We start from the raw sequence: 27,077 nt of genomic DNA on the forward strand, positions 1-27,077 counted from the left end.
AGCTTGTTTTTGAATTCTATCAAGGGTTCTTGCATGAAAATGATTTGAAACGTTTAGGTATGGATTAATTGATGTTTGTTTGTGGTTTTTGAATGAAATACTCCATGAACACTTGTCTTCTACAAAACCCTAAAATTTGCTATGAAGTGGGTCTATTTCTATAAATTGATGGAATTATGTGTAAAGTGAATTGTATTGATATCTCTTGTGTTGTTTAATGCTTATTTATGATTAATTGTTCATAATGGATGAATTAAGGGTGGTAAGCCTTATGGGTGAAGTGTTGGTGATTTTGGCTATGGCTTTGGATTATGGTAAGAAGGCTTGAACTCTCTTTATTGAGTTGATTGTTGTTGGTAGATTGAATCCACCTTTGGTGGAAGTGTTATATCTTATTCTTGTGTGGTATTATTGTGAATTGTAGCCATGAAGGCATTGGTGAAGTTTTTGTATAATGTGGGAATATTACATTATTGTGAATTGAGGCCATGAAGGGCATTATATGAGTGTTATCATATTGTTGTATTATTATACACATATGAGGCTATATGTAAAGTCCTATATGAAGCTATATGTAAAGTTTGTGTGAAGTTATAATGTTAAGATGTTCTAATGGTATTAATGTGATATTGTATAAAGTGTTATTATGCAAATGTGAAAGCATGTTTCTCTTGAAATGGTGATATGTGGTGATGATGGACTATGATGAGTCTTTATAAGATGATGTTGTAGCTCATATGCTAGACTTGAGTATCTTGTCTTGTGNATAAAGTGTTATTATGGTAATGTGAAGGCATGTCTCTCTTGAAATGGTGATATGTGGTGATGATGGACTATGATGAGTTTTCATAAGATGATGTTGTAGATCATATGCTAGACTTGAGTATCTTGTCTTGTGTCATGGAAGCTTGATTATATATATGAATGTTTGGTTGGGCTATGACTTAGTAATGGAGCTCTTCCTATAAATGCTAAAAGAGGAATTCTAGGCCAAGACTTGAATTGGTAGACTTAAGTATAGTGCCTTTTTATGAGTCTAGCTTTTCTAAGAAAATGTATAACCTTGAAGTATGGGCCTTAGGGCGATGTTCCCTTCTTGAGTGAAATGATAGACTTAGAGATGGATGGAGCCGAAACGGTATGAAAATCCTTATCTAAGAAAGTCAAATGAGCTATCCTTATGAACCTAGATTGGCTATGACTAAGAAATGGGGCCTTTCTTGGAAAGAGGTACTATGAGTTGGTTGAACTAGAAAAGGAACCCTCTCTAGTACATATGTGATTAAATACTCTATGGAAACCAAGGCTAAGCACCGAGTGGATGTGGTTAGGATGGTGGCCTAGTTGAGTATGAGATTAGGCACAATGAACATCCTTGGGCATCTCTTAAACTATGTGCCAACATGGGTTGCTTTTAGTTCTACCCTTGGCAAGTAGAACAACCTCCACGGAGTAGGATAGACTCCGGATTCCATACCTTGCTAGTATGGTCTATGTCAGTTAAGACCTATTTCCGTCATATAGGATGTGCACTCTAGTATTGGATAGGTTCTACAATGTGTAGGTAGTAGTATGGGATGCTATCTACACATGGCATGAGTAGGCTTAGAAGATACTAAAGTGAGTTCCCTAAGCCTTAGGGCTATTGTGTGATTGTCCCCTATATGCTTGTGTGTCTCTTAGATGGTTTTATAAAGAATGTTTAGTATGTTATAATGTAATGATAAAACCCTTGTCTATGGTAACTCTTAGGAACATTTAGGTGTATATGAAGAGGTTGTATGGGCGGTCGTTTCATTATTCACTTAAGTGTGGCTTAGGGTGACTTGAGATAAAGGCTTAAATGGTAATGAAGGACTTCCTTTGCTATCTTTTTTAAGTATTGTACACTTGTGTTAATTGAGTTGTAAATGATATGAATATGGTCTTATTTGTGAATGGTGACTTGAAATGTGGGTTTATGCTTGTGGTTGTAAAGGTTTGTTAAAGAAGGTCTTAAAAGCATACATTCCTTGTAAATGTCCGTTGTGCATGTTTTCTTGCATGGTCATCATACTTAGTACTTATTGTACTAATTCCATATATCTCTATTGGTACAAGTGTAGGTGGTGGAAAGTGAAGAGATCTTTTGAGGAAGCTTGGGATATTGACTCTTCTCAAGAAGCTTGGTATGTCCTCATATATTCGAGGACATGGTTGTTACCTTTCTAGTATTTCCACTTAGACATTGTATAAGACTTATATTTTGTTGTAAAGGGCCGTGCCCCTAAGATGTTCTATTCGTGTCTAAGATGGTACATGAAACTTAGAAATTCTACTTCATTACATTTGAAAGATTTTATGAGTATTATGAATTTGTTATGAAAAGTGTTTAAATTCCTTACGGTTTTTATTACCGAATGCGATGAATGAATGCTAAGAGGCTTGTATTAGACCTCCGAGAGGTTGAGTACGCATGTTACGACTTGGGGTGCTCTCGGGTCGTTACAGAGTTCCTCAAGGATTATGATATGAGTGTGCATTACCATCCTGTTAAGGCCAATGGAGTAGCAGATGCTCTTAGTAGACTATCTATGGCTAGTGTAGCACATGTTGAGGAATAAAGGAAAGAATTAGCTAAAGATGTTCACATTCTTGCTCGCTTGGGAGTTCGCCTTATGAGCCGATCAGATGGTGGTGTAACAGTTCAAAATGAGTTAGAATCTTCATTGGTAGCGGAGTTTAAGGAAAAACAAGACAGTGATCCTATATTGCTTCAACTAAAGGGTGCAGTCCATCAACAGAGGGCTGAGGTTTTCTCCCAAGGGGGAGACCATTAGGGTCGACTATGTGTTCCTAAGTTGGGTGAGTTGAGACATTAAATTCTTATGGAAGCCCATAACTCCAGGTATTCTATTCATCCATGCGCCACTAAGATGTACCGTGATCTGCGGGAGGTATTTTGGTGGAATGGTATGAAAATAGATATAGCGGATTTTGTGGCTAAGTGCCCCAATTGTCAACAAGTGAAGGTAGAACATTAGAAACCAGGGGGTATGAATCAGGAGATCAAAATTCCTACTTGGAAGTGGGAAATGATCAACATGGACTTCATTACAGGTTTGCTTCATACTTGCAGACAACATGACTCCATTTGGGTGATAGTTGACAGAGTTACTAAGTCTGCGCGCTCTTTGGCGGTTAAGACTACAGACTCGGCAGAGGATTACGCCAAGCTTTACATTAATGAGATAGTCAGGTTGGATGGAGTTCCTTTGTCTATCATCTCAGATAGAGGTTGTCACGACCCAGGGGAACACCCTAGAAGTAACACGCTGTACTTGACTCCCAAGGGGTCTCATACAAGCCCTTAGCGTATCATAACATAAGATAATAGAAAAGTATGGAAATTTTAAAAAAACTTTATCCATACAATCGAAGTCTTTTATAAAGCAAGCAACAGTCTTTACTACACTTTGTCTCAAACCATCTAAACAGAAATTTGAATTAAAAACCTTTGGGACGCAACCCCTACAATAGTCTCATGACATGAAAGTAAAAGACATAAAGGAAATAGTGGCTTTGTCCTTAAAGCTATGAGAACTCACCCAAATCTTCAACTCCTTGCTCTTTAGAAACCTATCCTCAAGAATGGAACTCATTCTCGAAACCCTACATTTGATTAGAATGTAGGCAAAGTATGCATTAGTACAAAAGTACTAAATATGATAGCTAGCACAACATCACAAGAGCATAATATCATGAGGGTTAGTCAACATAAGACATAATCCAATACTTCATGAAATATCAACTATAAGAATAAGAGACAACATCATAATCATAAGTAAAGTCTCCAATATAAGCATCATATAAGCATTATTTCACCCTCAGTATTTTAACTCATAAAAGAACCATTTCAAGTAACCTCAATGCATACTTGTGCAAGGCATGGACAAGGCTCCATAATTCCATCCAAGTTAAGTATCCCTCTTTGGTCATCCTAAACATAGTCCATATCACTAGTCAAGCTTTAGACTCTCATAAGTAGCTTCAAGTCATACTTGTGCAATGTATGAGTAAGACCCAATAATCCTACTCACACTAAGTACCACCTTAGGCATCATACTAATCACCTTAGGATCTCATTATTTAGCTTAACTCTCATAACCAAAGGAATCTCTCACCTTTAGCCAATACTCACAAAGAAGGCAACTCTTGCACAATCCTATCCAAACATACATCATATAAGAGAACACTTTCTTGAATAACCTTAAGTTGTACTTGTGCAATGCATGGATGGCATCCCATAATACCATTCATACAAAGTACCACTTTTAGGTCCTCATACTCACAATCCTGAGTTAGAAATTAGTCTCTCTCTTTAAACCTTAGAACACTATGAGGTATTTCCTTAAGCACATATTAGTTCATTATTAGGTTGAACCCTATGAGACACTTCTTTAAGCATGTCTAATTTCATTATTAAGATGGACCCTATGAGATACTTCCTTAAGCATGTCTAAGTCCATTAATGCTTTTGAACACTTGGAGATACTTCTTTATGTATGTCATAGTTCATTGGTTATGGAGATTGCTACTAGGGACCTGAACTCAACTATGTGAAGTCTTCCATCTCATGAGACCTAACTTTGGAAAAACCCACACTCTACTACGTAAGAGTTCCCCCTTTACCTTGGATAGTCCTCACATCAACTAGGTGTGGTTCTCCTTACAACTTGGATCCCAGACCCTATCTTGTGTGACACTTCATCTCATTGTCAATATCCACTTGGGGCCAAGCATACACCCCAAGATTTCACTATTAAGCCTTTCTTAACATTCATGTCTCATGGAAGGATGTCCTTGACAATCAATCCATGTTCAATTGATCTTATCACTTTATACATACAAGCGTTTATAAGGTAGGTTAGGTGAGTATAGGCCTTTTACCACAATTCTACCTATTAAACTTCTATTCATCACATTAGCTTTAATCTCAAAGCCCTAGTGATTCATAATTCCTGACAACAAGCCTTACTCTCAAAGCTTTACTTCATTCTATACTTATTCATATCTAGATCACAAGACATTCAAGTCACATGCTTCATCTTTAAGCAATTCTAGACATAATTCATCATAAAGACTCAATCTCCTTCATTACTAGTCAAGATCCATCATAGTTCAATTCATGTTTACATGTTTCTATTCTTAGACAATTACTACTCATAACATCAATTCTAAAAGATCACCTATGAACCCTCAATTTCACCTTCCATGCCACATGATTCAATTTCATCAATTAGACTAGGGTTAACCATGGAAAACATGTAATATCATCATATATCATGAATAAATACCAAAATAATCATAAACAAGTACTATCCACTCAATTGGAATCATACCCATCACTACCCACAACATAGGAAGAAACACTAGCTAGAATTGGGTTTTATCTTCACAATTGGGGAAAATCTAGGGGGGATCTATGGATGGCAGAATACATAGATGAATAAGCTAACACACCTTGATTCAAAGCCCTCACAAAAGCTTGAAACAATGGATTCTTGTTCTTGACCTAAGCTTCAAGCTCTATCTTCTTCTTCAAGTCTTGAGTTTTCTAGAGAGAGAAATATTTGAGTGGAGAGTATTTTGGGGTTTTGATTTGGGTCTTTTGATATAGTGACTTAATTGGGTGGTTAAATGGTTAAAATATCTTATATAGGTGTTTTAAATCTAGGTAAAACGACCCCACTCAATAACCACCTTATTTGGAATTTCCCAAAAATAGCCCCACTTGGTAGCCTACTGTCCAGGCTTCACGAGAGGCACCAAGGGTCGTGGTCCTCACCACTGACCGTGGTCCTTGGACCAGCTAGGCCACTTGGCTTGGCCTCCACAAATCAATGGCATGACCACGAGCCTTCCCACGAACCGTGGTCAAGACCACTGGTCGTGAAGTGGCTCGTGGTCTATGGTCTAGTGGCTTGGCCTCAAGGACTTGCCTTCACAAGTCTAAGGGACCTTAACAAGGCCTCCCACGAACGATGGTCAAGACCACCGGTCGTGGTGATGGCCGTGAACTTGGGGCAGTTCTTGCCAAGGGTGGGGCAGCCTTCGCCTTTGGCTTGGGCTTTGCCCCTTTGCCTTGGCACTTGCCCTTTGTCCTTGACCCTTGTAGCCCTCAACTAAACCCTAGTTGGTCTACTAAACTACAGGGTGTAATACGTACCTTGACGTTTAACCCCTAAACCCATAATTCTAAGTACGAGTAGTCTTATCTACGACTCTAACCCTCATATCAAACTCTAGAACCCTAACTTAAGGCTCTAGATTAGTCTACTAGTTTTCGGGGTATTACAATATCTCCCCCTTTGGATCATTCATCCTCGAATGACGATTCTCAACACTTAATAAAGGAGAGGACTCTAGACTAGCAGCCCGTCATGCATGCAACTCATCTAAATGCACATGAACAAATGAGGGAAAACTTAAATTCCAAACTAAACATGCTCAATGCAACACATGGGAGTAGGAACTACATCTAACAACCCAAGAATGCATAAGATTCTATATTTACTCATATTTAAGGAGGAACTACCATCTCCTATCTTAAACATGCTCAATATACGCTCATGGAGCCTAAATGCAATTTACTCTCAAAAAGCATTTTATTCAAGGAGGAATCTTTAAACTCTGACTAAGGCATGCTCATATATTTATCTCATGTAGTCAAATAAGCAACTCTACTCGATGCACTACAACATGAGGCATAGCAAAGCACATAAGTCATTTCTATCAAGACCTAAACTTTTTCATGAACATTCATATAAGGAAATCATGGCAACACATAAACACACAATAACCTTACTAACTAGGCCCACCATCTACCCCTTGGGAGTAAGCCTATACAAACTCTTCTAAACATCATTCATACTATGGACAACTTCAAAGTCTAAGATATCAAGTCATAAAAGACCAAACAATACCAGAACACAATAAAGCATGAAACACATACTGGTAGCCGCACTAGGATGTCACTCTTGATCATTCTTTGCTTGGAGGTTATAGAACCTATTCTTCTTTTGAGGCTCCACATCTATACCACTAGAGGCAACTTGCTTATCCTCCCTTCCCATGGCCTTAAGCACTGGGCAATCTCTCATTTTGTGTCCACTCTTCCCACACCCATAACAACCATCCATGCCGGCTAGGAACTTACTATAATGACTCCTTCCACACTTGGTGCAAGTAGACTTAGGTAATGAAGACCCACTACCTTTCTCTTGGTCAACCCTAGGGGTGTTGAAAGAATCTTGACCAAAGTACCTTTGTTTAGACTTAGGTCTACCTTGCCCATCGGACTTAGCATTAGAAAAGTTCCCCTCATTGGTCCTAGCCCTCTTCATCTCCCTATTCACTCGCTTGAGTTTTTACTCCTTAATTTGTTCGGCATGGACCATAAGACTTAAAATATTCATACTTGGGATAAACATTGCCGAACGACATTCATCGACTACCAAGTCGGACACTCCCATCACAAATTTATTCATTCTAGCCATTGAGTCCGTCACTATAGTTGGGGCATACTTGGATAGTTGGGTGAACTTATGAGCATACTCTTTCACATTCATACCTCCTTGACGAAGGTTAATGAATTAATGCATCTTTCGTTCCCTCAACTCTAGAGGAAAGAACCTATCAAGGAATGCTTATTTGAACTCTTCCCACTCTATTGGGCCCGCCTTTACTGGCCTATTGTCTTTCCATTGTTCATACCATATTTGTGCTACATCTCTCAATTGATAAGCGACTAGATCCGCTTTCTCTACCGAAGTCAATCCCATGATAGCAAGCACCTTATACACCTCATCTATAAAACCTTGAGGATCTTCCTCCACTTTGGAGCCATAAAACTCCGGAGGGTTCATCCTCAAAAACTCTCTCACCTTCAAAGCTGCGGAATTCACATTAGGGTTCATCGGAGCTACCATCCCTCTATTGGCTTGGGCCAATATTAGAAAAGCCGACCTAACCTCAACATCCGACATAACCAGAGGATTATTGGAGCTTGATTAGCTTGAGGAGGGACTTGGATGGAACTTGGAGAGGAACCTTTTGATCCATATTGCCTTCCTCATCTCTCCTAGCATTTGACCTTGTATTAGCCATACCCTGAAAAATCATAGGACAGAGATTAGAAGAGGGTCATACTAGAGCCAAACTCTATGGCACGACTTAGAGAATGAAAAAGTGAGATTTCCTAAACATCCAATAGCCTCCTATTCATAAATGTGGTGCACTTCACATTTATGAACAAGACTCTACTAGACATGGTTTGAGACAATCCTAGAACCATTCTAAACCTTGTTCTCTAATTACCAAGTTCGTCACAACCCAGGGGTACACCCTAGAAGTAACACAGCGTACTTGACCCCGAAGGGGTCTCATACAAGCCCTTAGCGTATCATAACATAAGATAATATAAAAGTACATAAATTTTAAAGAAACTTTATCCATACAATCAAAGTCTTTACTACACGTTGTCTCAAACCATCTAAACTCAACTTTGAATTAAAAAACTTTGGGATGCAGCCCCATACAATAGTCTCATGACATGAAAGTAAAAGATATAAAGGAAATAGTGGCTTTGTCCTCGAAGCTATGAGGACTCACCCAAATGTTCAATTCCTTGTTCCTTAGAAACCTATCCACAAGAATGGAACTCAATCTCCAAACCCTACATTTGATTAGAATGTAGGCAAAGTATGCGTTAGTACAAAAGTACTAAATATGAAAGCTAGCACAACATCACAAGAGCATAATATCATAAGGGTTAGTCAACTTAAGAAATAATCCAATAATTCATGAAACATCAACTATAAGCATAAGAAACAGTATCATAATCATAAGTAATGTCTCCAACATAAGCATCATACAAGCATTATTTCACCCTTAGTCTTTCATCTCATAAGAGAACCATTTCAAGTAACCTCAAATCATACTTTTGAAAGACAGGGACAAGACCCAATAATACCATCCAAGCTAAGTAACCCTCTTTGGTCATCCTAAACATAGTCCATATCACTAGTCAAGCTTTAGCCTCTCATAAATAGCTTCAAGTCATACTTGTGCAATGTATGAGTAAGACCCCATAATCCTACTCACACTAAGTACCACCTTAGGCATCATACTAATCACCTTAGGATCTCATTCTTTAGCTTAACTCTCATAACCAAAGGCATCTCTCACCTTTTTCCAATACTCACAAGGAAGGCAACTCTAGCACAATCCTATCTAAACATACATCATATAAGAGAACACTTTCTTGAATAACCTTAAGTCGTACTTGGGCAATACATGAATGGTATCCCATAATACCATTCATACTAAGTACCACTTTTAGGTCCTTATACTCACACTCCTTAGTTGGAAACTAGTCCCTCTCTTTAAACCTTAGAACACTATGAGGTACTTGCTTAAGCACATCTTAGTTCATTATTAGGTTGAACCCTATGAGACACCTCTTTAAGCATGTCTAAGTTCATTATTAAGATGGACCCTATGAGATACTTCCTTAAGCATGTCTAAGTCCATTAATGCATTTGAACACTTGGAGATACTTCTTTAAGTATGTCATAGTTCATTGGATATGGAGATTGCTACTAGAAACCTTAACTCAACTATGTGAAGGCTTCCATCTCATGAGACCTAACTTTGGGAAAACCCATACTCTACTACTTAAGAGGTCCCCCTTTACCTTGGATAGTCCTCACATCAACTAGGTGTGGTTCTCCTTTCAGCTTGGAGCCCAGGCCCTATCTTGTGTGACACTCCATCTCATTGTCAATATCCACTTGGGGCCGAGCATACACCCCAACATTTCACTATTAAACCTTGCTTAACATTCAAGTCTCATGGAAGGATGTCCTTGACAATCAATCCATGTTCAAGTGATCTTATCACTTTATACATTCAAGCCTTTATAAGGTAGGTTAGGTGAGTATAGGCCTTTCACCATAATTATACCTATTAGACTTCTATTCATCACATTAGCTTTACTCTCAAAGCCCTAGTGATTAAGCATTCATGACTACAAGCTTTACTCTCAAAGCTTTATTTCATTCAATCCTCGTTCATATCTTGATCACAAGACATTCAAGACACAAACTTTATCTTTAAGCAATTCTAGTCATAAATCATCACAAAGACTCAATCTCCTTCATTCCTAGTCAAGATCCATCATATAATCTTTATTCTATTTCAATTCATGTTTACATGTTCCTATTCTTAGACAATTACTACTCATAACATCAATTCTAGAAGATCACCTATGAACCCTCAATTTCACCTTTCATGGTATAAACCCACATGAATCAATTTCATCTATTAGACTAGGGTTAACCATGGAAAACATGTAATATCATCATAATATCATGAATCAATACTACAAAAATCTCAAACAAGTACTAACCACTCAATTGGAATCATAACTATCACTACCCACAACATAGGAATAATTATGGTGATACCATTCAAGAGGGAACTATGCTCTAGAATTCTTTAGTAGTATTTTAATACAGAAGATAGTATAAATTTTGAGCCAGTAGTAGAAGTGCCCAGAGTTAGAAGTATGCACTTAGATGATTAGAAACCTATGAAATAGGGATAGTTTAGAAACCTAAAAAATGGGGTACTTTAATTTTATCTTTCCAAGTATTTTATATGATTATGTCTTTTTTGTTGGTATTTACTTAAAATCGGGAGGACTTTTGAATGGAGGCCCTACTACTAGTAGAGGTTTGTTCTGGAGCAGCAATTTCCTTGTTCCAAACTATGTACCCCCAAAGGATTGTCTTAAATGACAAATTTAGTACATCCACAAAAGCAATTAAGAATGAATGTGACAGAATTCTACCATGGCAAATAGTTTCCCCCTTTTCGGTGTGAGGGTCATATCAAATTCCAAGTTACAGCTCAAATTGTCTTATTTTTGGTTGATGGTAAATATCCGACAAATGAAAAATATTTTCGTCAAAGGTTTTATGAAAGTCTTCCTCGTGTTTGAAGTATTAATTTACCTTGATTATGAATCATGTATTCTTTAAAGAAATTTTATAAGTTTTACTTGGTCAGGCATATCATGTTTAAAGTTCCTCAAATTATCATGCTTATGTTTTATGCATTTCTCCATACTGAGATTATTTAATATATTTATGCAAACTTGTGACTATATTGTCTTATAATATAGGGTGTGATGTTCGTCATCCGGCTTGTGGCTAGCTCGATTTGTTCTACTAGCACGGTGGATTGGTCAGTCTTCGTGCTCTGATGAGAAAACCACCGATGATTTATTTTTCATATTGTCTTTTAATTTGCAGAATTGCATGTTATATCCAACCACTCCTATGATGTTAGAAATGCTATGTCAAACGTAGTTTAGCATTCCACACTTATATTCATATTCCTCGTATGATATAAGACTTTTATTGTCTACTCTCTCATGCTATATTTCTTTTCCATCATGCTTATGCCAAATGGATAGTTTAGGGCCTCTTGGGGTCGTGTTTTCCATGTCATAGCTACATTGTACTTTGGGTTGGGATAAACTTGGTAATGAGAGAATAAAGTTTTTAAAAGATTATAGGATGTCTGACAAGTTTCGTTGAGTATAATCTTGCTCATGAGTCTGAAGTGTGCCACATTTATGAATATGAGGCTGCAATCCACTTAAGAAACTTCACTTATTTCACTACTCTAAAGTCGTGCCATAAAGTCCATCTCTATGAAGTTCTTTCTCTTTACTCTTTTCATGCTTTTTAGGATATGCCTCCTCAAAGAGCTAACGAAAGAAGAAATCTAGAGCCAGAGATTTCGTAAGTGTCGTTCGATCCTTTTGCCAAGCAAGTGACTCATGCTAAATTCCTAGTTGCTTTCCAAATAAATGTTGAAGCTATAACAAACTAAGATAATAGAGAGACTACTGATCCCGTTAACCCAAATGTTGGTATGTCGGTGATAAGGGTGTGCAATTTCACCAGGATGAGTTTCATGGGTCTAAATTTGATGAGTATACTTAAGAGTTCATTGATGAGATTTATAAGATAATGGAAATTATGGGCGTGTCAATGGTATAGAAGGAAAAATTGGCTTCTTATCAACTCAAAGGTGTTTATCAAGTTTGGTTCAACTAACAGAAGGAAGAGAGGGCTATTGATGTGGGTCCTCTTGATTTTGAGAAGTTTAAATAGAGTTTTCTCGATCTTTTCTTTCTTCTTGATATGAGATAGGTGATGGTGCTTTAGTTTATTATTATTAGTCAATGAAATATGGGTGTGAAAGATTAAGCTTTAAATTTCACTCAATTGGCTAACTATGCTCAATCTACGATTGTCGGCTCTAGGGCAAGGATGTGTAAGATTTTATTGGGTGTGTCTGAAATAGTGGTCAAAGTGTTCCACACAACCTTGTTTATCAAGGAGATGGATATCTCTCATCTAATGATACATGCCCAACAAATTGAAAAATTAAATCTATAGGAGAAATATAGGGAGTAAAAGTGGGCAAGAACAGTTAATGGTGACTTTTCTCGTTCTAGGTCTGGTGGAAATGTTCATTCTATAGTTGTTAAAATAGTTTATAGAAATTTAACAGTTTATAGAAATTTTCATGTTTCTGTTTCTCATAGAGCAACTCATATTGATCTTGTAGAGTTTGATATTTTAGATTTTGATGTTATTTTTGGGATGGTTTGGTTTCGTTTATGTTGTGCTTCCATAGACTGTAGTATCCAATTGGTCACATTGCAGGTTGTGAGCAAACCTTTCTTAGAATTGAAAGTGGGGAATTATGCTCTTATTGGTATGTTCATATCTTTCTTAAAGGCTGGAAAAATGGTTTCTACTGTAACACCCCGTACATTTAAATATGCATACGACTAAGTCAATATTGATGAAAGTATTTAAGCTCTAGAAGTAATGTGGTAATTAAACTTAATGTTTAAAGTATAGTGTTATGTTTAAGTTAAAAAAATTTCATTCGGAAAATGGTATAAAATTAGTGAGGTGCTTCCTTGACTAAATTAAGCTAGTAGGTGCATCACCTACTTCGACTTTTTGACTAACTTAATTAGAGCAAATAGTTGCATCATCTACCTTAATTATTAAGTACTTTCTTTTGTAGTGATGTCCTTGATAGGGACATTTTGTTTCATGTCGCAGGTACATGTACTCAAGTTAATAGCATTTGTCCAATATAACCAAAGGATACTCAGCTACCTGTGGTGAGTTCTATGTTTATTCATGGCTTGTCGAGTCTCTGACATATATTTGATATTTTATTATAGTTAAGGGTATATCAGGGTCCTGTCCCGACCTAAGAACAACGTCTATCCTTAAGAGGCTCTGTAGACTAATGTCAAAGTAAAACGTGATTATGTCTTGTTTTCTAGTAATTTAGGACTCAACGCCCAATCAAGTATATCTATTTTGGGACTATCTATGTTAGTCTTTTATGACAATATTTTGCTTATACTGATTAAAGAGTTATAATTTCATTATAGCATTTATGATAAGAAAGAGTTATATGTTGGCTCCCTTGGGTCTTTAGGGCATCGAATACCTGTCTGTCTTTATGGGAATTTGGGAGTGAAAAAAGTGGTATCAGAGCAGGTCATCCTAGAGAGTCTAAAAAGCCCTGTCTTGTAGAGTCTTACTCATTAATGTGTTGCACGCCACATTTATAATTAGAGGGATGCTTAGACATTTATGAAATGTTATCTTGTCTTATATTCTAGATCGTGCGATAGAGTTATTGTAACCACCCAAAGTACGCTCTAGTCGTGACATGTCGTTTAAGACCCCAAGAGGCCCTACACAAGTACATTAGCATACATCTTAGATAATAGAAATCAAAATATTTTAAAAGATAATTCATATCATAATGAGTTTTATAAAATGAAGCAGAAGTCTACATTGTCTCAAAGCCTTCTAGGACATCAAGAGTGACCGGGACCTAATCTGTACATTACATAAAATACTTTAAAGTAAAGACAATAGGAAATAAAAGTTCTATCCTCGAAACATAAGGACTCACCTATCTTCAATATCTACTAAGGCAATATCTAGCCACGGGAATGTGAAACCAGAGCATCGGACCCTACATTTGTATAAGAATGTAGGCATGAGTATGTGTTAGTACAAATAATGTACCAAGTATGATAACCATCCATAAAAGTAACCAAATAATGCTAAAAAGACTTTTCGAGACATGCAAAGACCAAGTTTAAAATATAAGATAAGAGATTAAAAACACAATCGTGATCATGGTCAATGCAAGTAGAAATCTTCTTAAATCACATATGCGATACTTCTTGAAGTAACCTTAGTTCATTGTTGTGGGAGTTTTGCTATTAATCTTAACTCATCTTATCATTATGAGACATCGGTATTCGCCTCTTGTCCTATCAATATGGGACAGGGGTATTCACCTCTTTTCGTATCATCAAGTGACTTGGGTAATCACTTCTTTTCTTATCATTAAGAGGACATGGGTAATCGCCACTTGTCTCATCATTCAGAGGACATGGGTAATCGCTGCATGTTTTATCATTAAGAGGACATGGGTAATCGATTCTTGTATTATCATTAAGAGGCATGGCTAATCGCCGCTGGCCTTATCATCCATGGAAGGCACATCAAGTATCTAATCTAAGCTAGGTTTCATTAGAATATCTCGTAAATCTTGATTCAAAGTTTGGTTTCGAAAACCTTTCAACTCTAAAAATCCTTTATTTGAGAAAACTCTTTCACAATTATGCTTTCATTGTATGTGAGAAATTCTTTCACAACAACAACAACAATTCTCACACTTCATCCAATTCTAAGTGTAGTTGGTCACTATCAAGTATAAACCCAACAAAGAGTTGGGGTTGATCCTATAGGGAGTGATATGGTAGAGAATTTAAGTATGTAGTGAAATGAGTGTTCTTATCGATTGTAGGAGTAGACATTTTCGAAACAATTAAAGTAAATAGTAGGGGTTTGAAAATTAATGTATAATGGGGGGATTAGAGTGATCAATTAAAAACTACGAACACACGGGGTAATCAAGTAGAGAGGGATCCTTGGGAATGTGATCAATTGAATACTAATTTCTCTATATGGGTGATTAATATTTACTAAAAGTAGTTGAATCTTATTGGGTAGGCTACGCTTTAGGTGTAATAGGCGTTTTTCAATCAACTATCATGAATTAAGCGAGTACTCTGAAACCTCGACAAGCATAACCAAGATAGACAACCCAATACCTCAATTAATCTACTCTTTCAAGCTAGATTGGTAGGATTGAATTTAGACCCAGTTTTTGAAGCTAAGTGCATAATGACCCAATCACTACAATCATCAATTAATAGTTTTTACTCTAAAAACTCTTTCTCAAGCAAGCTTAGAATACTATACTAGAATTGCATTTGCAACTAGAATTCATCAATTAAAACTCAACTACTAATTGAACCCATTTCAAATCGAGAATAAAATAAGTAAATACTAACACCCATAAGCTAATTTAAGCATTCAATCACATAATCACACCCTAAGAATGGGGTTTTTAGCTATAGAGAGTAAAGAGCAAGAAATAGTTACCAACTAAGGTTTCCATTAGCTTAGGTAACAATCTACAAGTTTTCCAAGTGCTTGAATTAACTTCCAAAAGCAATAACACCCTAAAATCTACTTAGAAACATAAAGAACATTGTTAGGGATAAAAAACCCAATGTAGGAACGCTCAAAAACTCAAAACTATCGCCCTAAAACATCAGAACTCCCGAACTCTTTTTTTAAAATAACATTTACACTTTTCGAGATTTTCAATTTCTGGACTAGTAGGTGAAATAAGTCGGGCGTCGCCAAGTGTTTCTTCCATCGCTTTCTTGGACTGACTTTTCACATTCTCTTTGCAGTAACTTTAGGTGATCGAAGTTGGGCCTGCTGACCTTTTCGGCGTTGCGCCAAGTGCCCCTTTTTCTCGTCTTTTGACTTTCTTTTTTATCAATCACTCTGTAACTTTAGGCGCTCAGAACGTCCTTCGCTGATCCAATCGGCAGTTTACCGAGTCACCCATGCTATCGCCGATTTGACTTTGTCCCTAGGCTGGCCTACTGGAACTTTTGGCGAGCTGAAGAGCCACTCGGCGAGTCCCCGAGAGGCTTTCAATCATCAGACTTTCTTTTCTTCAGCTGTTTCGCTCCCTTTTGCTTGGTAATGTCATGCCTTGCTTTTTTTTCCTTCATTGCTACAAATTAGCATTTAAATCAGTTTAGAGCATAAAATAGGCATTGAGGACACTAAAACTCTAGATATTAAGCCCTAAATGAGTAAAAATCCCCGACTCGTCATCACTCTTGTAACACCCCGTATGCTAGAACTACCAAAATGTAGATTTTCAGAAGCTACAGGTGCAGCCCACGGTTACCACTCACAGACCGTAGGGTGACCCATGATCCGTGCTGGTGGTCCGTAGATGGCCACGTGCAGCCCTCCCCATACTCAACCTAAAAAATTGTCTAAGGGTAGACCCACGGCCGGACCCACAGACCGTAGGTCAGGCCATGGGCCGTGGTCAGTGTCAGTGAATTAGACCCCAAGATCCCTGCCTCTAATCGTGAACGACGGGTCACCAGGACGGACCGTCGGTGACACCGACAACTTTTAAGTCAGGGGTCATTTTATCTTTTTCCTATGCGTTGGACCCCTAAACTACGTCGTTTTACCCCTAAACTACGTAGTTTTGGTCAGTTTCAGCCTTGAAACATAAGTGGAACTTACCCAAGTCAGATCATTCACCAAAATTCATAAACCATAGAACGCAAAGAGGAGAAAGAGGTGACCAAACCCTTCCCAGGAACGCAGCGGGTCTCCATCAGTTCCAGCCCTGAGATCGAAAAAAGTTTCGGTGTAATTCGTCCGGAGGTATGTGGGATTTCACTAGTGGGTTCCTTTCGCCCATTAAGTCCCTAGAATTCAGTCAGAATCTTGATTCCCTTGATATTATCAAGACCTAGGTTTTCTTGAATGTTAGAAATTGTTGGGATTTAGCTGTTAGAATGATCCAAATTAGATTATCATGTTATTGCTCAGTTTCTTGCATGAAATTCAGAACCCTAGTTATGTACTTCCTTTAGTTCATGAATTACACATGCTAGGACAGTTAATTCAGTTATATACATGCTTAAGTTTACGAATGTCATATTATCAAATATAATTGTTGCATTCTCAGAGTTTGCATGTCAGAACATCGACCTATCCATGTTTCACAAAATTCAGTCATAATGTGTTAATTTCATAATCAATTGGGTGAAGCTTAATATGTAGTGGACTAGGGTCAGTTACCCTTAAATCCTTGAACTACGTGCCCCGTAGGTTGTAAGTCCCCTCTGTGGGCATCATTTTAGTGATCACGCCAGTCATGCCTTTATACCTCCGACATGGTATATTGGGTCCTCTCGATGGGGCGTATATATCAGATTCCATATTTAGCTCATGTGGTTTTATGTCAGTGATTAGTAGCTCCCACAGTTCAGTCAGATTCTATTGCATTGACCATGTTATCAGTATAGTTCAGTATTCAGTCTCAACATGTTATAAACTTGGTCAGTGCATTCAGTTAGCTCATGTTCAATATTTTCAAGATCCTTATTATGTTCAGATTACATCACTGCTATTATGCTTTGGTTCAGTTATGCTTATTGTTCAGCTTTATTCCATCCTGCATGCGCAATATCTTTCAAGTACTGACGTATACTATGCGCTACATCTTCTCGTGATGTAGGTTCAGGTCCTCAGCTTCCATATCACGCATAGATCGGTTCTCGATCTCCAGTTCAATAACATTGGTGGTGAGTCCTCATTCTTCGAGGACGGTTGACATGATTGTCTTTCCTTGCTTTTAGTTTTTCTAGATTTAGCTGGGGCATGTCCCATCATTTCTAGTTAGTAGAGGCTATTTTCAGACATAGATAGATTCAACTATAGTGTTAGAGTTTGACTTTTTAGTTGTGGTTTAAACTCTCATTTTTCATATATTCAGATTTAGTATATTGGTATTCCCCATAATTTGAGATTATCTCATGATTTAGCTTCCGCACAGTATTTATTGATTCAGTTTATCTTTAGTATATGTATGATATGCCAGCATGGTTAGCTTAGGGTCACTCGTGATCCTAGGTCCTGTGTCCGTGTCTAGGAGGTAGCCTCGGGGTGTGACAAACTTGGTATCAGAGCATTAGCTTTAAGTGTCCTAGGATGTCTAAAAATCCACACTAATTAGAGTCCTTTTCATGGGTGTGAAGTGCACCACATCTAATGAGAGGGAGGCTAAGAAGTGTTTTAGAAAAACTTCACTTTCATGTTACTCTTATCGTGCATTAGGTATGATCTAATTCCTCATTTCTAACTCGAGGTTATGCGCTTAAGATCATGCCTCATCATAGAGCTTACACATGGAATTCTAATGCATGCAACGCTAACATAGTTCCTTTAGTCCCAGTCCATGAGGTTTCGAACGCAGAGTTTCGAAATGCGATTCAGCTTTTGGCTCAGAGTATGACCAACTAGAACAATTAGTAGGTTCTAGTTCCTAATAATAGAAATGGTGGATCAGTGGCAGCTAGAGTTCGAGATTTTGTTAGAATGAATCCGCCTGAGTTTTTAGGGTCGCAAGTTGGTGAGGACCCACATAATTTCATTAATGAGGTTAAGAAAATCGTTGGAGTGATGCAAGTGACTGGCAGTGATAGGGTGGAATTGGCATCCTACCAGCTTAAGGATGTGGCTCACATATGGTTTACTTAGTGGAAAGACAACATGGGTTACTTTGTCTTTTGTAATTGCTTATATAGCAGTAAACTTCGATGTTAGTCCGAAAACTCTCTTAGAACCCTTCTCAGTCTCTACTCCAGTTGGTGACCCAGTTATAGCTAGACGTGTATACATAAATTTCCCTATCACAGTCTCTCAGAAAGTCACCTCAGCAGATCTTATAGAGTTAGAAATGGTAGACTTCGATGTCATTCTAGGCATGGATTGGTTACATTCCTGTTATGCCTCAGTCGATTGTAGAACTAGGATTGTTCGTTTTTTCAGTTTCCAGATGAACCAATCTTAGAATGGAAGGGTAGTAGCTTATCGCCTATGGATCAATTCATTTCTTACTGATGAGTCCACATTTTGGACTTATTTAGGGCTTTATTTTAATAGAATTAATGTCCTCAAATTCATATTTTGTGCCAATAACTGATGTAATCCTTGATTTTCAGGTATTTGGATTGAGGAACAAAGCATGTACACTAATGAGCAAAAAGGAACAAGGCAGCTAAAAGAATGAAGAAAAGAAGACCTGAGGATCGCCTAAACCATTAGGCGAGTTGCCAAAAGGCTATGATTTCGCCTAATGTTCCAGTGTGCAAAACCTTGAAGGAGAAAATTAAGTCGGTGATATAAAGGAGCATTCAGCGAGTCGCCGAATGATTTCGTGATGCAGTGCCATATCGCCCAAAGTTACTGGGCTTGAAGTGCTGAAGGCCAAAGAGAAAAGGCGATAGGAATGACCAAAGGGCGGATCCCGAGTGGATTGGTGATCCCGACTTATTGCGCTAAACGTTCCTTCGCAGAACATTTTTTGACAACTATAAATATGTTTATAAATTCTTAGTTTAGGATTAGTTTTATTAGTTTTTAGGAATCTTCTATCATTGTTAAGTTTTTAAGTTTGAGAATAGAGAGACAATATTTCCTTAGCTTTGAAGATTTGAAGATTTCCATTTTTGATAAATTGTAAGTGGGTGTTGAAGATTCTTCATCTTAGACCATTGTAAAGACAAATCAATCCTACCCAGTTGATGGAAACACAACTTGGTAACGATTTTTACCTTTTTACTATGTCTAGCTAAAACCCCAATTCTTGGGGTGTGATTATGTGATTATGGATTGATTTAACTGTTGGGTATTGTTAATTGATAGTTTATTTGCTGTTTAAAAAGTGATTTCGTTCAATAATTGTGGTTGAATTTAATGGGGTTGTAGTGGCAAATACAATCTTCACTTCATGTTTTTGGCTTGCTCGAGAGAGAGGTTTTAAAACCAGAATTACTGAATCGATGGTATGTGGGTATTGGGTTCTCATGGGTTCAGCTCGAGAGAGTGAATCCTCAATCCTTTTCCACACATTCAGCTCGAGAGAGTGAATGGACTAAAGCGAAGGTTGTGCTTCATTGCTGCTTATTGGTGTTCGAGAGAAACCAATTTGATTCGGGGTAAATTGTTCGAGAGAAAGTTTACCCCCACTAACGTCTAGCTTATTCAGTGATTTACAACTGTTTACTATTAATTACAATTACTCGTTTGTTTACTTCGCCCATAATCCAATCACATCCCAAGAATCCCGTCTCCATATTCGTATTTTCGTGTTATTTTCTATTTTAGTTGATAATTGAATACAAAACCCCTTTTGATATTTGACACTTGTGTCACCCCAAACTTGCATTATGCTTTTATTCGTAAATATTTTTAGCTATGGTTGACTTGAGCATATTCATGCTTGACTATTGATTCTCAAAACCACACCCTGTGGGAATGATCCCAACCCTTGGTTGGGTTATATTACTACTCACGATCGTTGGCGCTTAGTATTGGATGAAATGTCCTGATACGTGAAATCACTTATGTTAAGTCCAGAAAAATGATCTCTAAGGGTTGCCTCTATCATCTAGTTCGGGTTAAGGATTCAAGCTTCGAAACTCCAACTCTTGAGTCAGTTCCTGTAGTGAATGAGTTCACAGAAGTGTTTCCAGAAGATCTTCCCGGAGTTCCTCCCGAAAGGGAAATCTACTTTGGAATTGATCTCGTTCCAGATACCCAACCTATTTCTATTCCTCCTTATAGAATGGCTCTAGCTAAGCATAAGTAATTGAAAGAGTAGTTGATACACCTTCTAGATAAGGGCTTCATCAGACCTAGTATTTCGCCATGGGGTGCACCAGTGTTGTTTATGAAGAAGAAAGATGGTTCCCTCAGAATGTGCATTAACTATAGGCAGTTGAACAAGGTTACAATTAAGAATAAGTATCCCATCTCGAGGATTAATGACTTGTTTGACCAACTTCAGGGTGCTATTCATTTCTCAAAGATAGACCTCAAATCTGCTTATCATCAGCTCAGAGTCAGAGATAGTGACATTCCGAAGACAACCTTGACAACTCGGTATGGTCATTATGAATTTTTAGTTATGTCACTTGGACTAAGCAATTCTTCTACAACTTTCATGGATTTGATGAACAGAGTGTTCAAGCAGTATTTGGACTTGTTTGTTATTATCTTTATTGATGATATCCTCATTTACTCTAGGAATGAGGAAGAACATGCGAATCACTTGAGGGTTGTTCTGCAAATCCTCAAAGATCGCTAGTTATTCGCTAAATTTAGCAAGTGAAAGTTTTGGTTGCAATTAGTTGCTTTCCTTGGGCATATTGTATCTAGCAAAGGGATTCGAGTGGATTCTCAGAAAATAGAAGCAGTGAAACAATGGCCCAGACCTACCTCTCTTATAGAATATTTTGTGGCTAAGTGCCCCATTTGTCAGCTAGTAAAGGTAGAACATCAGAAACTAGGGGGTATGACTTATGAGATCAGCATTCCTACTGGGAAGTGGGAAGTGATAAACATGGACTTCATTACAGGTTTACCTCGTACTCGTAGACAACATGACTCCATTTGGGTGATAGTTGACACAGAGTTACTAAGTCTGTGCGCTTTTTGGCTGATAAGACTACAGATTCGGCGGAGGACTGCACCAGACTTTACATTAATGAGATAGTTAAGTTGCATGGGGTTCCTTTGTCTATCATGTCCGATAGAGGTCCTCAGTTTACCTCTCATATTTGGAAGTCATTTCAGAAAGGTCTTAGTACTCAGGTTAAGCTTAGCACAATATTTCATCCACAGACAGAGAAGACACGTTGAGAGATTGTGTGATCGACTTCAAGGGTAATTGAGATGACCACCTTCCTCTTATAGAGTCCACCTACAATAATAGGTACTATTCCAACATTCAGATGGTCTATATGAGGCATTATATGGGCGTAGATGTAGATCTCCAGTTGGTTTGTTTGAAGTAGGTGAAGCAACCTTGATAGGGCCAGATTCAGTTCATGATGGTATGGAGAAAGTGCAACTCATTAGAGATAGACTTAAGATAGCCCAGAGTCACCGGAAGTCTTATGCAGATGTAACGAGAAGGGAATTAGAGTTCCAAGTTGATGATTGGGTTTTCCTTAAAGTGCCACCTATGAAGGGGGTAATGTGATTTGGCTAGAAAGGGAAGCTCAGTCCTAGATATGTAGGACCTTATAAGATCCTGAAAAGGATTGGTAAAGTGACTTATGAGTTAGATTTGCCAGCAGAATTAGCAGCAGTGCATCCAGTCTTTCACATTTTGCTATTGAAGAATTGTGTGGGTGATCCAGCATCCATAGTTCCATTAGAGAGTGTGGCTGTGAATAATAGTCTCTCTTATGAGGATGTACTATTTGAGATTCTTGACCATCAAGTTTGGAGGTTGAGAAACAAAGAAGTCACTTCAGTTAAGGTTTTGTGGAGGAGTCAGTTTCTCGAGGGAGCTACTTAGGAAGCAAAAGCAGCTATGAAGGACATGTATCCTCACCTCTTTCCTTCCGATTCCACTCCAGCTTGAGGTAATAGTTCCTCTTCAGTCTTTTAGTCATTCATGCATAAATTCAGTCTTAGTATCTTGTTCCTTCAATTTGTATTTGCATTTTCACCGTATTTGCATGTTTTTATGCATTTCTCCACACTTAGATTATTTAATGTATTTATGCATACTTGTTCCTATATTGTCTTATACTATAGGGTGTGATGTTTCTCATCTGGCTTGTGGCTAGCTCGATTTGTTCTACTAGCACGGTGGATTAGTTAGTTTTTGTGCTCCGAGGAGAAAGCCACCGGTGATTTATTTTTCATATTGTCTTTTCATTTGCAGAATTGCATGTGATATATGGGTTACATTCCAACCACTCCTATGATGTTAGAAATGCTATGGCAAACCTAGTTTAGAATTCCACACTTATATTCAAATTCCTCGTATCATATAAGACTTTTATTGTCTACTCTCTCATGTTATATTTTTTTTCCATCATGCTTATGTCGTTCAATCCTTTTGCCAAGCAAGTGACTCATGCTAAATTCCGGGTTGCTTTCCAAATAAATGTTGAAGCTATAAAAACCAAGCTAATAGAGAGACTGTTACTCCCGTTAACCCAAATGTCGGTATGTCGGCGATAAGGGTGTGCGACTTCACCAGGATGAGTTTCATGGATCTAAATTTGATGAGTATACTTAAGAGTTCATTGATGATATTTATAAGATAATGGAAATTATGGGCGTTTCAATGGTATAGAAGGATAAATTGGCTTCTTATCAACTCAAAGGTGTTTCTCAAGTTTGGTTCAACTAACAGAAGGAATAGAGGGCTATTGATGTAGGTCCTCTTGATTTTGAGAAGTTTAAAGGGACTTTTCTCGTTCTTTTCTTTCTTCTCGATATGAGATAGGTGATGGTGCTTGAGATTATTAATCTTCTTCAATGAAATATGGGTGTGAAAGAGTAAGCTTTAAATTTCACTCAATTAGCTAAATATGCTTAAACTATAGTTGTCGGCTCTAGGGCAAGGATGTGTAAGTTTTTATTGGGTATGTCTGAAATGATGGTCAAAGAGTTCCATACCACCTTGTTTATCAAGGATATGAATATCTTGATACATGCCTAACAAATTGAAAAAATAAATCTATAGGAGAAATATAGGGAGTAAAAGAGCGCAAGAACCATTAATGGTGACTTTTCTCGTTCTAGGTGTGGTGGAAATGATCATTCTCAACTGGTCAAGGTTATTCAAATTCTCCATCTTCTAAGTTCAACAAAGATAGTTTGTCTAATCCTAAGACTTAATGAATTAGTGGAAATGGATCTTCTATTCCCGTTTGCAAAATGTGTAGCAAGAGTCACTTGGGAAAGTTCATAGCACGTATGGGTATTTACTTCGGTTGTGGGAAGACTGATCACAAGAAGAGGAATTATCCATTGAAATATTCTAACGGAAAAGGCGATAAGCAAGAACAACCTAGTGGTTCTTGTTTTGGTTCTCCTTGTTAGAATAAGTTTTATTCTCTTCAAACTCAATATGATCATAAAGGTTCTTCGAATGTTGTTACTGATATGTTGAAAGTTTTTCATCTTGATCTCAATGCTTTGATTGATCCAGGTGATATATTATTTTTTGTTACTCGTTATGTGGCTATGAGATTTGACATTGGTTCAACAATAGTTTCTAGTCTCTTTTTATTGTCTCTACGCCAGTTCGTGATTCTATAGTTGCTAAAATAGTTTATAGAAATTTTCATGTTTCTGTTTCTCATAGAGTCGCTCATATTGATCTTGTAGAGTTTGATATTTTAGATTTTCATGTTATTTATGGGATGGTTTGGGTTCGTTTCTGTTGTGCTTCCATAGACTGTAGGATCCAATTGGTCACATTTCAGGTTGCGAACAAACCTTTCTTAAAATTGACAGTGGGGAATTGTGCTCTTATGGGTCTGTTCATATCTTTCTTAAAGGTTGTGAAAATGGTTTCTACTGTAACACCCCGTACATTTAAATATGCATACGACTAAGTTAATATTGATCAAAGTATTTAAGCTCTAGAAGTAAGGTGGTAATTAAACTTAATGTTTAGAGTTTAGTGTTACGTTTAAGTTAAATAATTATAATTCGGAAAATGGTATAAAATTAGTGAGGTGCTTGCTTGACTAAATTAAGCTTGTAGGTGTCAAGTAGGTGCATCACCTACTTCGACTTTTTGACTAACTTAATAAGAGCGAATAGTTGCATCATCTACCTTACTTATTCAGTACATTCTTTTGTAGTGACGTCCTTGATAGGGACATTTTGTTTCATGTCGCAGGTACATGTACTCAAGATAATAGCATTTGTCCAATATAAGCAAATGATACTCAGCTACCTTTGGTGAGGTCTTTGTTTATTCATGGCTTGTCAAGTCTCCAACATATATTTGATATTTTATTATAGTTAAGGGTATGGCGGGGTCCTGTCCCGACCTAAGCGCAACGTCTATATTTAAGAGGCTCTCTAGACTAATGTCAAAGTAAAGCGTGATTAAGTCTTGTTTTCTTGAAATTTAGGCCGGCCTCACCGACCAAGCAAGTATATCTATTTTAGGACTATTTATGTTAGTCTTTTATAACAGTATTTTGCTTATACTGATTAAAGAGTTATAACTTCATTATTGCATTTATGATAAGCAAGAGTCATAAGTTGGCTCCCTTAGGCCTTTAGGGCATCGAGTACCTGTCTGTTTTAATGGGAATTTGGGAGTGAAAAAAGTGATATCAGAGCAGGTCATCCTAGAGAGTCTAAAAAGCCCTGTCTAGTAGAGTCTTACTCATGAATGAGTTGCACGCCACATTTATAATTAGGGGGATGCTTAGACATTTATGAAATGTTATCTTGTCTTATATTTTAGATCGTGAGAAAGAGTTGTTGTCACCTCCCAAAGTACACTTTAGTCGTGACATGCCATATAAGACGCCAAGAGACCCTACACAAGTACATTAGCATACATCTTACAAGATAATAGAAATCAAAAGATTTTAAAAGAGAATTCATATCATAATGAGTTTTATAAAACGAAGCGGAAGTCTACAATGTCTCAAAGCCTTCTAGGACATTAAGAGTGATCGAGACGTAATCCGTACATCACATAAAATACTTTTAAGTAAAGACAATAGGAAATAAAAGTTCGGTCCTTGAAACATGAGGACTCACCATACTTCAATATCTACTAAGGCGATCTCTAGCCACAGGAATGCGAAATCGGAGTGTCGGACATGTAGGCATGAATATGTGTTAGTACAAATAATGCATCAAGTATGATAACCATCCATAAAAGTAACCAAATAATGTTAAAAATACTTTTCGTGACATGCAACAACCAAGTTTAAAATATAAGATAAGAGATTAAAAACATAACCGTGATCATGGTCAATACCAGTAGAAATCTACTTAAATCACATATGCGATATTTCTTGAAGTAACCTTAGTTCATTTTTGTAGGAGTTTTTCCATTAATCTTAACTCATCTTATAATAATGAGAAATTGGTATTTGCCTCTTGTCCTATCATTATGGGACATGGGTATTCACCTCTTTTTTATCATCAAGTGACTTGAGTAATCACTGTTTTTCTTATCATTAAGAGGACATGGCTAATCGCCGCTTGTCTTATCATTTAGAGGACATGGTTAATTGCCGCATATTTTATCATTAAGAGGACATGGGTAATCGATTCTTGTATTATCATTAAGAGGCATGGGTAACCGCTTCTTGCTGTATCATCCATAGAAGGCACATCAAGTATCCAATCTAAGCTAGGTTTCATAAGAATAGCTCAAAAATCTCGATTCAAAGTTTGGTTTTGAAAACCTTTCAACTCTAAGAATCATTTATTTGAGAAAACTCTTTCACTATTATGCTTTCATGTGTATGTGAGAAATTCTTTCACAACAACAACAACACTCACACTTCATCCAATTCTAAGTGTAGTCGGTCGCTATCAAGTATAAACCCAACAAAGAGTTGGGGTCGTTCCCATAGGGAGTGATATGGTAGAGAATTTAGTTACGAAGTGAAAAGAGTGTTCTAATCAATTGTAGGAGTAGACATTTTCGAAACAACTAAAGTAAATAGTAGGGGTTTGAAAATTAATGTATAATGGGGGGATTATAGTGATCAATTAAAAATTACGAACACACGGGGAAACCAAGTATAGAGGAATCCTTGGGAATGTGATCAATTGAATACTAAATTCGCTATATGGGTGATTAATATTTACTAAAAGCAGTTGAATCTTATTGGGTAGGCTAGGATTTAGGTGCAATAGGCGTTTCTCAATCAACTATCATGAATTAAGCTAGTTCTCTCGAACCTTGCCAAGCATAACCAAGATAGACAACCCAATACC

This window comes from Solanum stenotomum, chromosome 12, assembly GCF_019186545.1.
Source record: "Solanum stenotomum isolate F172 chromosome 12, ASM1918654v1, whole genome shotgun sequence".
In the NCBI taxonomy this organism is placed as follows: Eukaryota; Viridiplantae; Streptophyta; class Magnoliopsida; order Solanales; family Solanaceae; genus Solanum; species Solanum stenotomum.